This window comes from Pleurodeles waltl, chromosome 1_1 (genome assembly GCF_031143425.1).
Source record: "Pleurodeles waltl isolate 20211129_DDA chromosome 1_1, aPleWal1.hap1.20221129, whole genome shotgun sequence".
NCBI classification, from domain to species: Eukaryota; Metazoa; Chordata; class Amphibia; order Caudata; family Salamandridae; genus Pleurodeles; species Pleurodeles waltl.
In genome coordinates, this window is record NC_090436.1 from 517,708,402 (window position 1) to 517,722,673 (window position 14,272).

The 14,272-nt window shown below is 42.0% G+C and overlaps 1 long non-coding RNA gene across 1 annotated transcript in view; it reads left to right on the forward strand.

Moving 5' to 3' along the window:
* LOC138285419 (uncharacterized) overlaps nucleotides 1-13,802 on the forward strand; it is a 31,020-nt gene extending 17,218 nt beyond the window's left edge. The window contains exon 3 of the long non-coding RNA XR_011201590.1: nucleotides 12,381-13,802. This is a non-coding gene — a long non-coding RNA (uncharacterized lncRNA). The remainder of the gene's footprint in view (nucleotides 1-12,380) is intronic.
* Nucleotides 13,803-14,272: the final 470 nt, after the last annotated feature.

Consider the following 14,272-nt stretch of genomic DNA (forward strand, 5'->3'; position numbering starts at 1 on the left):
ACTTAATTTTGTGTCGTTGACAGGTCATGTTTATGGTTTTGCTTTACCAGTGGCTGATTTAAATTACCGAAAACCCCATATTCCTCATGCTAGGTAGATGTGATAGGTTAGGTAATGTAGATAACTATGGAATGTAGGCATGTATGATAGGTATGTAGTTGAGGTAGGTAAGCAATTATAATAGGTAGGTTTAGAAGGTGTGGCAGGTTGGGGTGGTAAGTTAGGTATGGTTGGTTGGTTTGGTAAGTCAGGTATGGTAGGAATGTCTAGTTACAGCAGATTAGGCATGGTATTTTGTGTAGTAGGCCACAGTAATGTTCTATTCTGATTTTGAAAGGTTTGCAATATTAAAGCATGTTCTAGAATTAAAAGAACAAAAGTACTGTTATTAGTACACTACACCTTTCTGCTTATATATGAGTGGTTTATTATATTTTATGCTTGAAGTGTTTATGCCAGTTGCAAACATTTCACAGCACAACATATAAAAACCTAGTGGCAGGAGAAGAAGGGCATCTTGCTGGAGAGATGTCAACAGAAGAGTTAAGCTGTATTCTTAGAACGTGTACTATGAGAAAGAGCCGAAAGATGTATTGTGTGTGCCAAATATAGAAGACATACACATCAAAATGTTGCATAGTGAATACTTTTCAAAAAGGACCAGTATTCTCATTGCCTCCTTAAGAAAGCCTATGTGTACACACATTTTTCCTTTGTGAACAAAAACAATTGTAAACCTAACAACATGCTATTATGAGAGCAAACAAAACCAATATAAACCAGAAAGAGTACAGACTACCTTTATTTTATGATGACTTGCTTTTCTTGAAGCCATACTTTTCCACTCTCTAAATCTTTGCTTTCTCGTTTCTTCTGTTAAAGTTTGGCTACTGGCCAGATTAGACAAAGGGGGGATTTGCCTGTATATTGTTTTTGATCCTGAAAGCAAACTTCTCTGTTAGACAAGAGGTAAGCAAATTATTTGTTCAGTTTGCCTGTATCATCTGTATCACAGGATTTGAAAGCAGGACAGGCAAAAGGCAGGTAAGAGATTATTGCTGGTAGTCTAACTAGAGAATCTTTATTTATCAATATTGAAAATACAGTTGTGGTGTCTTATGTTGTGACACAGCCACCATACTGATTCCAGGCCTGTTTGTTTTGCAAAGGGTGTCATGAAAGAGCTGCAGCAAAATGGAAGATCACCAGATATGCTGATTCCCCAAAATGTCAATTGTATCAGAAGTGACATTGCACACCTTTGAATCCCCTAAAGATATTATTGTTGTGCCCTCTTGTCCATCCCTAATCCCCTTAACAATATATTGTATTGAAGGTTTGAATTACCACAATGATCAAAAATATCTAAAGACATTACACTTCATTACAGAATACTCCTGGAAACCTTTTCTCAAACACACAGAAGAACATTAAAGACAACAAATAGGATTATAGGCAAACATATTGAAAAGTCTGTATGAAAACTTCTATTTCTACTTTAGAAGAGTAATATAATTGGGTATGTTTTCAGGAGTGAATATCACGCTTGAAACGTAACATAATATGGTAATTTTATCACAAAAAGTCAGTAGTACCCTTAGCGCCTGTCTTGTTTTCTGTTTAAATGGGAGAGTGATTATGTCGTAGCTGGAATCTTGCTCTAGGCAAGACTGCCGGTTTAAGGATGACAGCACTTATGTTTGTAGGTGACTAGGCCAATCCTACAACATGTCACACTGTCGGCCCAACCCTCCCCGCTCACAAGCAGTACTTCACCAAAAACTCAAATAGTAAAAGGTGATTTGTTGCAGCCTTTACGCATGGACTTAAGTGCGCAACAGTTGTGGTTAAACAGAGATTACCCTTTCTCACATGAGCAAACATTTCTCGTTCATACACAGGCAATGAAGGAGATGCTGTGAAGTTTTCAATAGGATTTATAAACAATCCACAAAATTCCTACCACCCAGCATTGTTGCATCTCTACTGATAAAAATTCTGCCCCACTTGTCAGCCTAAAAATGTTTTTTTCAAACTGCCCTTTTGGACCCACTTTGGTTGCCCCTCAATTTCAACATGTTTTTGGCTCTTCCCTGTCACAGACACTTGGCCCACTTACACAAGTGAGATATAAGTTTTACAAGGCGACTGACGGAAATGTTGGGTGGTAGGAAACTTGTGCCGCTGTGGTGATCCCACACAGAAATGTGGGAAAAATATGATTTATTAGCTAAATTTCAGGTGTGCTGAGGATTCTGGGTAAGAAAACACTGGGGGATCCACGCAAGTCACTCCTCCCTGCACTACCTCGGGTGTCTAGTTTTCAGAAATGTTTGGGTTTGGTAGGTTTCCTTATATGGCTGCTGAGCCCAGGACCAAAAACGCAGATGCCTCCCCTGCAAAATCAGGTAGTTTTGAATTTGTTAATTGTGATGTGTCCACATAGTGTTTTGGGGCATTTCCTTTCGCTGGCACTAGGCCTACCCACACAAGTGAGGTACCATTTTTATTGGGAGACTTGGCAGAATGCTGGGTGGGAGGAAATTTGTGTCTCCTCTCAGATTCCAGAACTTTCTGTCACTGAAATGTGTGGAAAAAGTGTTTTGTTTGCCAAATGTTGAGGTTTGCAAAGGATTCTGGGTAACAGAACCTGGTGAAAGCCCCACATGTCACCCCATCTTGGATTCCCATAGGTGTCTAGTTTTCAAAAATGCATAGGTTTTGTAGGTTTTCCTAGGTGCCAGCTGAACTAGAGTCTAAAATCCACAGCTAGGCACTTTGCAAAAAACAGGTCTGTTTTCTTTAGGAAGATGTGATGTGTCCACGTTGTGTTTTGGGGCATTTCCTGTCGCGGGCGCTAGGCCTACCCACACAAGTGAGGGACAGTTATTATCGGGAGACTTGGTAGAATGCCAGGTGGAAGGAAATTTGTGGCTCCTCTCAGATTCCAGAACTTTCTGTCACCGAAATGTGTGGCAAAAGTGTTTTTTGCCAAATTTTGAGTTTTGCAAATGATTCTGGGTAATAGAGCCTGGTGAGAGCCCCACAAGTCACCCCATCTTTGATTCCCCTAGTTGTCTAGTTTAAAAAATGCACAGGTTTGCTAGGTTTTCCTAAGTGCCAGCTGTGCTAGAGGCCAAAATCCACAGCTAGGCACTTTGCAAAAAAATCTCTGTTTTCTTTGGGAAAATGTGATGTGTCCACGTTGTGTTTTGGGGGATTTCCTGTCGCCGGCACTAGGCCTACCCACACAAGTGAGATACAATTTTTATCTGGAGACTTGGGGGAACGCTGGGTGGAAGGAAATTTGTGGCTCCTCTCAGATTCAAAAAATGTCTGTCACCGAAATGTGTGGAAAAGGTGTTTTTTGCCAAATTTTGAGGTTTGCAAATGATTCTGGGTAACAGAGCCTGGTGAGAGCCTCACACGTCACCCCATCTTGGATTCCCGTTCGTGTCTTTGTTTAAAAAATCATAGGTTTGGTAGGTTTCCCTATGTGCCGGCTGAACTAGAAGCCAAAATCCACAGCTAGGCACTTTCCAAAAAACAAGTCAGATTTCAATGTAAAAATGTGATGTGTCCATGTTGCGTTTTCTGTCATGGGCATTGGGCTTACCCACACAAGTGAGGTACAATTTGTATTGGGAGACTTCGGGGAACACAGAATAGCTGAACAAGTGTTATTGCCCCTTGTCTTTCTCTTCATTTTTTCCTTCCAAACGTAAGACAGTGTGTAAAAGAGATGTCTATTTGAGAAATGCCCTGTAATTCACATGCCAGTATGGGCACCCCGGAATTCAGAGATGTGCAAACAACCACTGCTTCTCAACACCTTATCTTGATCCCATTTTGGAAATACAAAGGTTTCCTTGCTACCTATTTTTCACTCTTTATATTTCACCAAATTAACTGCTATATACCCGGTATACAATGAAAAACCATTGCAACGTGCAGCTCATTTACTGGCTCTGGGTACATAGGGTTCTTGATGAACCTACACACCCTATATATCCCCGCAACCAGAAGAGTCCAGCAGACGTAACAGTATATTACGTTTGAAAATCTGACATGGCAGGAAAAAGTAACAGAGTAAAACGTTGAGAAAAATTGCTTTTTTTTCACCTCAATTTCAATATTTTTTATTTCAACTGTTATTTTCTGTAGGAAAACCTTGTATGATCTACACAAATGACTCTTTTGTGGATTCAGAATGTTGTCTATTTTCCAGAAATGTTTAGCTCTCTGGGATCCAGCATTCGTTTCACACCATTTTCTGTCACTAAATGGAAGGAGGCAAAAAGCACAAAAAATAGTAAAAATGGGGTATATCCCAGTAAAATGCCAAAATTGTGTTGGAAAATGTGGTTTTCTGATTCAAGTCTGCCTGTTCCTGAAAGCTGGGAAGATGGTGATTTTAGCTCCGCAAACTCTTTGTTGATGCCCTTTTTAGGGAAAAAGTCACAAGCCTCCATATGCAGCCCTTTTTCCCTTTTAAAATAAAATGAAAAATGAAATTTTCGCTGTATTTCGGTTAATTTCTTGGTCTCCTCCAGGGGAACCCTCAAACTTTGGGTACCTCTAGAATCCCTAGGATGTCAGAAAAAAAGGACGCAAATTTGCCGTGGGTATTTTATGTGGACAAAAAGTTATGAGGGCCTAAGTGCAAACTGCCCCAAATTGCCCAAAAAGGCCTAGCACCTGAGGGGGAAAACACCTGGCAGCGAAGGGGGTAAAGTAGTAATTAAAGCAGCAAACTCTCTAGCTATGGGCATCAATGACAAATGACATTGACGCTGGATTTTTTTCAACTCTCTTTATAATTGCTTTCATTTTTCTGTGTTCCTTTTGGTTGTTTTACTTCACTGTAAATAGGCTACTTTCTGCCTATAATTATGCATTATTTCTTATCACATCTCTGTTGATTGTTTATGTCATTCAAAGAAAGAATTTGTTGTAGTTGTGTTTTTGTTATTTGATATTGTTATACTTTATGAGCTAGATGTACTAAACACCGGTCGCAATTTGTGATCAATCTTTTTACAACCAGTGTATTTTGCCCACCGACTACTAATAGGTTAGTTCACAAAATACCAAATCGTAGTGAGTCACAATCCAATCTACCGCATGAATGTTAATAAGGTAGATCACAAATTGTGACCCACTATGATTTGCTGTCTTCAAAGGAATGGTGGCCTGCTGGGATCAGCCGACCACCATGTCTGTGATTGCTGTTAAATAAAGCAGTCATTTTTTTCTTTAAATACAGCCCGTTTTCCTTAACGGCAAACAGTATGTGTCTAAAAAGGAAACAAAAATGTATGCAAACATTCTAGGGTACTGCCTACTCTTAAAACTGTTCTTTAGTCAACACACACTACGTGAATGGGTTACCACTGCTTTTCTGTAATTGGCAAAATGTTAATACTTTGCAACCAGATTCTGTTTGCAAAATACTATTACATCCCATTCCGAATCGCTGTTTTGGAACGGACACCCTGAACATGCCCCTTCCAAATATCGTTTGGGAATCTAATCGCAAACCCAAATTGCAATTCCGTAATGGGTATCCAAATCCTAATTCTTATTTAGTACATACCAAATAGTCATTTTGTGTCGCAAATGGTCCAGTTTTGTGAACTGGACTCTTTGCGACCATAAAAGTCTTGGCGCATCCAACCCTGTATCTTTTATTTTTTACTGCACCTTGAAGCTGGACCCGGAAATTAATTGTGATTACAAATAAACAAACTTCTTTACTTGGTTATGCACCAAACTAACAAACAGATTAATCAAGCATAGGTATTCATTCTGGGAAAGGGCATCCACCTGGCCATTTTTTACAGGATGTGTGTAATAGGGTGTTTCATAAATTAATATGTAATTTCAATAAAGGAAAGATTATACTGTAACAAAATCAAAAAGAAAGACCCATTTTTCAAAGCCATACATGTCCTTACTGTTTGAAACGTAGATGTAGTAAACAAGCATAACTTATAAATGAGAGTAAACAGCATGAAGATAAGCAAATTAATTACAATATCCACTCTTTATGCATGGGTCATAGTGGAATGTGTGTGGAACATTAGTAAACTACAGTCATATATTCAAAAAAATCACCAATTGAATATTTATTGCTTGTCCAAGTCTTTGTGCATTGAGGTTTTCGGTGGTTTCTCTGTGCGGCTGCGAGAACTTGGGCAAATAAGGCTGTATATTTGCTGTCTTTTCAAATGTTTTGGTTGCAAAGAACCTGCACTCTTAAGACTCCTTACTGTTTTTCAGTGAGAGCTGATGTGGTCGTAGCAAAGGAATTATGTCTACTGCAGAAATTAAAAGTGCGCCTTTCATAAAGGTGTTGATGGAAAACTAGCCATTTTTATATTACAAGGGCAGTCTTGAAAATAGTCACCAGTGTTTATGCCTTTGCAGTTGTGTTGTTGAACAAATATGATGGAGACATTTAACTTCCGCAGTTCAGTCATCGATACAAGACCACTGAGAAATTGACCATCCTCCATTAGAAATATTATGCCCCATGTTGTAAACTTAATTTTGTGTCGTTGACAGGTCATGTTTATGGTTTTGCTTTAACAGTGGCTGATTTAAATTACCGAAAACCCCATATTCCTCATGCTAGGTAGATGTGATAGGTTAGGTAATGTAGATAACTATGGAATGTAGGCATGTATGATAGGTATGTAGTTGAGGTAGGTAAGCAATTATAATAGGTAGGTTTAGAAGGTGTGGCAGGTTGGGGTGGTAAGTTAGGTATGGTTGGTTGGTTTGGTAAGTCAGGTATGGTAGGAATGTCTAGTTACAGCAGATTAGGCATGGTATTTTGTGTAGTAGGCCACAGTAATGTTCTATTCTGATTTTGAAAGGTTTGCAATATTAAAGCATGTTCTAGAATTAAAAGAACAAAAGTACTGTTATTAGTACACTACACCTTTCTGCTTATATATGAGTGGTTTATTATATTTTATGCTTGAAGTGTTTATGCCAGTTGCAAACATTTCACAGCACAACATATAAAAACCTAGTGGCAGGAGAAGAAGGGCATCTTGCTGTAGAGATGTCAACAGAAGAGTTAAGCTGTATTCTTAGAACGTGTACTATGAGAAAGAGCCGAAAGATGTATTGTGTGTGCCAAATATAGAAGACATACACATCAAAATGTTGCATAGTGAATACTTTTCAAAAAGCACCAGTATTCTCATTGCCTCCTTAACAAAGCCTATGTGTACACACATTTTTCCTTTGTGAACAAAAACAATTGCAAATCTAACAACATGCTATTATGAGAGCAAACAAAACCAATATAAACCAGAAAGAGTACAGACTACCTTTATTTTATGATGACTTGCTTTTCTTGAAGCCATACTTTTCCACTCTCTAAATCTTTGCTTTCTCGTTTCTTCTGTTAAAGTTTGGCTACTGGCCAGATTAGACAAAGGGGGGATTTGCCTGTATATTGTTTTTGATCCTGAAAGCAAACTTCTCTGTTAGACAAGAGGTAAGCAAATTATTTGTTCAGTTTGCCTGTATCATCTGTATCACGGGATTTGAAAGCAGGACAGGCAAAAGGCAGGTAAGAGATTATTGCTGGTAGTCTAACTAGAGAATCTTTATTTATCAATATTGAAAATACAGCTGTGGTGTCTTATGTTGTGACACAGCCACCATACTGATTCCAGGCCTGTTTGTTTTGCAAAGGGTGTCATGAAAGAGCTGCAGCAACATGGAAGATCACCAGATATGCTGATTCCCCAAAATGTCAATTGTATCAGAAGTGACATTGCACACCTTTGAATCCCCTAAAGATATTATTGTTGTGCCCTCTTGTCCATCCCTAATCCCCTTAACAATATATTGTATTGAAGGTTTGAATTACCACAATGATCAAAAATATCTAAAGACATTACACTTCATTACAGAATACTCCTGGAAACCTTTTCTCAAACACACAGAAGAACATTAAAGACAACAAATAGGATTATAGGCAAACATATTGAAAAGTCTGTATGAAAACTTCTATTTCTACTTTAGAAGAGTAATATAATTGGGTATGTTTTCAGGAGTGAATATCACGCTTGAAACGTAACATAATATGGTAATTTTATCACAAAAAGTCAGTAGTACCCTTAGCGCCTGTCTTGTTTTCTGTTTAAATGGGAGAGTGATTATGTCGTAGCTGGAATCTTGCTCTAGGCAAGACTGCCGGTTTAAGGATGACAGCACTTATGTTTGTAGGTGACTAGGCCAATCCTACAACATGTCACACTGTCGGCCCAACCCTCCCCGCTCACAAGCAGTACTTCACCAAAAACTCAAATAGTAAAAGGTGATTTGTGGCAGCCTTTACGCATGGACTTAAGTGCGCAACAGTTGTGGTTAAACAGAGATTACCCTTTCTCACGTGAGCAAACATTTCTCGTTCATACACAGGCAATGAAGGAGATGCTGTGAAGTTTTCAATAGGATTTATAAACAAGACTGCAATCTACTATAAATTGCATTTGCTGCAATGATTAGGATAATGGATAATGCAAGAAACAGAATGGTAAAAATGAGAGTCATGAATTCAAAGATCCCCACCATCTTGCAATAGCATAAGATGTAAAACAGATGTGAAATAAACCTTAATAACCTAGCATGAGGAACCTAATCTCTAACCTAGAACAGGGCTAGGTGTGTCAAACCTAATCTACTAGTACCATGTCCATGAGAAGAGCCCCCCCAACACTCGTTACTTTGGAATGAGGACCCTAGATCAGACTCCATGGGAACATGAATGCTGGGTCCATGACATGTAGCATAGATAACTGTGATGGCATCTGGTAGGAATCCCTCTGATTATCTTGTCTGTGTGAGTTGTATTTGTACAGATCTGGTAGGACCCCTGATGCAGGTACGTTCCCAAAGCCAGTAGAGCTCCTTCAGGTGTAGTGTGATGTGAGTAGGTTGTGGGAGATTGAGGGTGATTCTGGCCGCTATGTTCTGAATGGACTGTGGTCTTCTAGTGAGTTTTTTGTTGATCCCCACATAGAAGGTGTTCCTGTAGACCTGCTTGCTTGTGACAAGGGCATGCATGATGATTTTCCGGAAGCTGATTGGGAGCATTTGAAAATCTTCCTCAGCCTCTTCAGGGCATGAGTTGATGACAGTATTGACTTGTGCGGTCAAGTTTGCTGTTGATAATGATTACAAGGTTCTTATTGTGGATGGTGAGGGTGGGTGTCATTCCTAGCTCTATTGCCCACCAGGCGGATATCCACAGTGATGTGCTCTTCTCAAAGGTCACAATTTCAGTCTTGTTGGTGTTCAGCTTTAGACAGTTGTACTTTAGCCAGTGGATGATTTCAGTCATACAGGCATTGAACTTGATCCAGGTACAGGGCGACTTGTCCTTTTGGGAGAAAATGAGTTGTGTGTTGTTGGCACAGGAGACGATGTTTATGTCATGAGATTGTATGATGCTGGCTATTAGGATCATGTATGTGCTGAGAGGATCGGGCTCACGGAGGATCTTTGCAGAATTTGGTAGATGAGGTCGCAGGCGTCTAAGGTGTACGGTGCCTGGCTGACTGACTGGGTCCTTCAGTCAGGAAGGAACAAATCCATTGGAGTGTGTGTCCTTGGATTCTGATGTCATGTAAGTGCTTGTTGAGAATGGTGTGGAAGACTGTGTCAAATGCCCGCAAAGGAAACACACCATGGACATATCACATTTTTACATTGAAATCTCTTGGAAAGTGCCTAGCTGTGGATTTTGGCCTCTAGCTCAGCCGGCACCAGGGGAAACCTACCAAACCTGTTCATTTTTTAAAACTAGACACCTAGAGGAATCCAGGATGGGGTGACTTGTGGGGTTCTCACCAGGTTTTGTTACCCAGAATCCTTTGCAAACCTCAAACTTTGGCAAAAAAATACTTTTCCCTCACATTACGGTGCTGCAAAGTTCTAGTATCTGAGAGGAGCCACAAACTTTCTACCACCACGCATTCCCCCAAGTCTCCCAATAAAATGGTACCTCACTTGTGTGGGTAGGCCTAGTGCCCACGACAGGAAATGCGCCACAACATGGACACATCACATTTTCCCCCCAAAAAACGGACCTGTTTTTTGCAAAGTGCCTAGCTGTGGATTTTGGCATCTAGCTCATCTGGCACCTAGGAAAACCTAGCAAACCTGGACAATTCGGATAACTAGATACCTAGGGGAACCCAGGATGGGGTAACTTGTGGCACTCTCACAAGTTCTGTTACCCAGAATTCTTAGCAAACCTCAAAATTTGAAAAAAAAACACTTTTTCCTCACATTTCGGTGCTGCAAAGTTCTGGAATCTGAGGGGAGCCACAAACTTCCTTCTACCCAGCATTCCCACATATCTCCCAATAAAAATGGTACCTCACTTTTGCGGGTAGGCCTAGTGCCCGCGACAGGAAATGCCCCAAAACACTATGTGGATACATCAATTACAAAACTACCTGTTTTTGTGGGGGGCATCTGCGTTTTTGGTCCTGGGCTCAGCAGCCATCTAGGGAAATCGACCAAACACAGACATTTCTGAAAACCAGACCCCCAACGGAGTCCAGGGATGTGTGACTTGCGTGGATCCCCAGTGTTTTCTTACCCAGAATCCTCAGCAAACCTGAAATTTAGGTAAAAAATCACATTTCCCCTCATTTCTGTGTGGGATCACCGTACCGGCACAAATTTCCTACCACCCAATGTTCCCCTCGGTCTCCTGATAAAAATGAGACCTCACTTGTGTACGTGGGCCAAGTTCCTGTGACAGGGAAGAGCCAAAAACAAGTTGAAATTGAAAGGGAACCAAAAGGGCAGTTTGAGAAAAAAACTTTTTTCGTCTGACAACTGGGGCAGAAATATTATCAGTATAGATGCGACAATGCTGGGTGGTAGGAATTTTGTGGATTCCTGCAGATTTCGGAAGGTTCCATCACAAAAATGTGTGAAAAATGTGAGATTTCAAGCAAAGTTGGAGGTTTGCAGTGCATTGTGGGTAAGAAAATGGTGGGGGTGCATGTTAAGCACACCACCCTGGACTCACCCAGATGTTTAGTTTTCAGATGTGTCTAGGTCTCGTAGATTTTTCTAGATGGCAGCGTCCCAAAGTCTAGAAAGTGCAGCCCTCACCATTCCAAGTGGGACGATTTTGAGAGTTAGACAAGCTCTCATGGCCCAAATGTAAAGCCAAAACTCAAAATAATCAAATGTCCTCTTGCTTGCCATTGTGATAAGATCTTTTAGTGTGCAGGGGAGAGCTGAAAGATTGTTACCCCCTTCAGTGGGGGCAGGGGCATACCCATGCCCATATTGGTTGGTAGCCACCCCCCCACTATTTATTTTTTTAATTCCCTGGTATTTAGTAGCCTTTCTGCTCCCAGGGAGTGGATATGGGGTAATTGCCCCATCTGCCCACAGTGAGAAGAACAATCTTGTCCCCATTTATTTGGGGTGGGGTTATGGCCATACCCTCACCCAAAAAATCTCCCCTGGTCTCTAGTGAGCTTTCTGCCCCCCTTGGGGCAAAAATAGTCCGATCTGTCCCCAAGGGGGGCAGAAATGGCCAACAGTAATGTGCCCCTGTGGGGTAGCTCCCCTTGCATGAAATTGGCATTAAAAAGATCCCTGGTGTCCAGTGGTTTCTGCCCCCCTTTAATAAATAAATGTGTTCCCCTTGGGCAGTGACCCTTGCCTAAGGGGCTGCTCAGACCCTCTGTAAAAAACAATAGAAAAATTATCCTTGGTGTCTAGTGTTTTCTGTCCCCCTTGGGGGCAGATCGACCTAATTAAAATTGGGGGCAGAAATAGCCTAAAAATATTTTGGCCCCCTGGGGAGAGAACCTTGCCTAAGTGGTTGCTCCCCTTATATGTAAATAACAAAAATCAAATGCCTGGTGTCTAGTAGCCATTTTTGCAGCTCGATCGCTATGCATTTCCTTTCCTTTTCATGCCTCCCTGACCTCCCCTGCCCCTGTACTGAGGAGAAACTAATCACTTTCTCCTCGGTCACACTGGAAGCATGGAGGTGACCGCTGATGAGGTCAGTGCGCGATCGTCATCAGACGTCACTGGGGAAAGCTAGGGAGGGGTCAGGGTGTAAGGGCAAGCGATTCCCCTTCCTACCTGCCCAGGGGAGGGGGGTGGGAGGCCCACGGGGGAACGCTAGAGCTCCCCCCATTAGCCGGGTGCAGGTCCTGGTTACGTCTTCGACATCCGAGCACCGAGGCCGAGGACATAACCATTACGTACTGGGCACCCAAGGGGTTAATACATGTTGTTCACTTTATAAATATATAAAATGTCAATCGAACATGTACACTGTATCATTTATACAATGCACTTTTATTTTGCAGAGATGCCTGTCATTCGCCCCAGGCAAAATGGAGGACACATCAACTTAATGACTGTGTGTTCAGACATCAGTTCACTAAGGCATGATGAAGAAAGGCACATCTACTTAATGATTGTGTGTACAGACATCAGTTCACTAACATTTACTTATGTGATGATTTTGTTCAGTGGACTCAGGGTATCCGAGTCATACCTGGCTATTGATACCTCTGAATAGCCCAACAACGCCAAGGGATGTCTGCTTCAATGAGTCATAGGGGCAAACAAGGGGCCTTGTTGAGTGGGTTTTTGGGATCCTAAAGGCCAGGTTCTGGTGCCTGGATGAAGACAGTGGGAAAAGAGGGCCGGCCCATCTACTCTCCTGGGAAGGTTTGCAAGATTGTGCTGCTCCGCTGTATGCTTCACAGTACTGCCCAATGGAGGAACCTAAAATTGATTCTGGGTTTCTCCAGGTTGATGTTGGTGACATGCGTCAGCAAGATGACTGTGAGGAGGATGAAGGCACTGAACCCATACATGAACTCATTGAAAACATCTTTCCCTGATGTTAAGTGAATGTGATGAAAGTATCATTTGGTGGTCAGGGGTTTGGACATATTTCCTTTGACAATTGTACTTAACGATCAAAGAAAATAATTTCAGAATGTAGTTTGTTTTGTGTTTTAAATATACTATTGAGATAAATATTGTGTTTGAGCTTAGAGATGTATTTTTTTTAAATACCATCATGACCATGCATGACAAATTCTGTTGTACAGCAGCTGAGGATGTCTTGTATAAATGTTGGAGTAATCAACAAAATTAAAGGCAATGGGCCTGATTTAAACTTTGATGGATAGAATATTATATCATAAACATGATTCTATCCAGTCCACCGTATTACAAGTGTACTATATCCAAATAGCAGACAGAATATTTGGTACCTTTGTGATGGAGGATCCCATCCACCTAACCCAGGCACCTTGTTAGGATGACATGTCCTAGGAAGGATTAAGAGAATAAAATCATGAGTATTAGCCTGTCAGTTATTGGTGCACTAGCAAAGTCATTGGATTGTTGCACAGATATGTTTTTTGGAGAGATCTGCAGTGTGAGTTGCCTGATCATTGGTAGAATGATGATGATTTGGTTTGCGGTATACTTCTTCTCAGTAATGGAGTGATGCCAATGGACATTTCAGCAAAGTCACCTAACTTATGGTGTGTGACTCAAAACCTAGAACTCTGACTTTATGTCATCAGTTCCACCCTATCTATGAAAATCTGGTGTGCTTTTTGCCTGACTCCTAGCATGATGTTTAAGGAGAAATCGCAGGCAGCCAAATGTGTTGGTGAAAACTACCATTTGGTCTCCAAATAGAGACTCAGGGGGTGATTCTAACATTGGCGGGCGGCGGAGGCCGCCCGCCAATGTTCCCCCGTCAAAATACCGCTCCGCGGTCGCAAGACCGCTGAGGGTATTTTGAGATTTGCCCTGGGCTGGCGGGCGGCCGCCAAAAGGCCGCCCGCCAGCCCAGGGCAAATCTACCTTCCCACGAGGACGCCGAGTCAGAATTGAGCCGGCGTAGTGGGAAGGTGCGACGGGTGCAGTTGCACCCGTCGCGTATTTCAGTGTCTGCTTTGCAGACACTGAAATACTTTGTGGGGCCCTCTTACGGGGGCCCCTGCAGTGCCCATGCCATTGGCATGGGCACTGCAGGGGCCCCCAGGGGCCCCGCGGCACCCCCTACCGCCATCCTGTTCCTGGCGGGAGACCTGCCGCCATGGAGGATTCTGGAGGGCAGTGGTAAACCAGCGGGAGACCGCCGGTTTACCCTTTCTGGCCGCGGCTGAACCGCCGCGGTCAGAATGCCCTTGGGAGCACCGCCAGCCTGTTGGCGGTGCTCCCGTGGTCG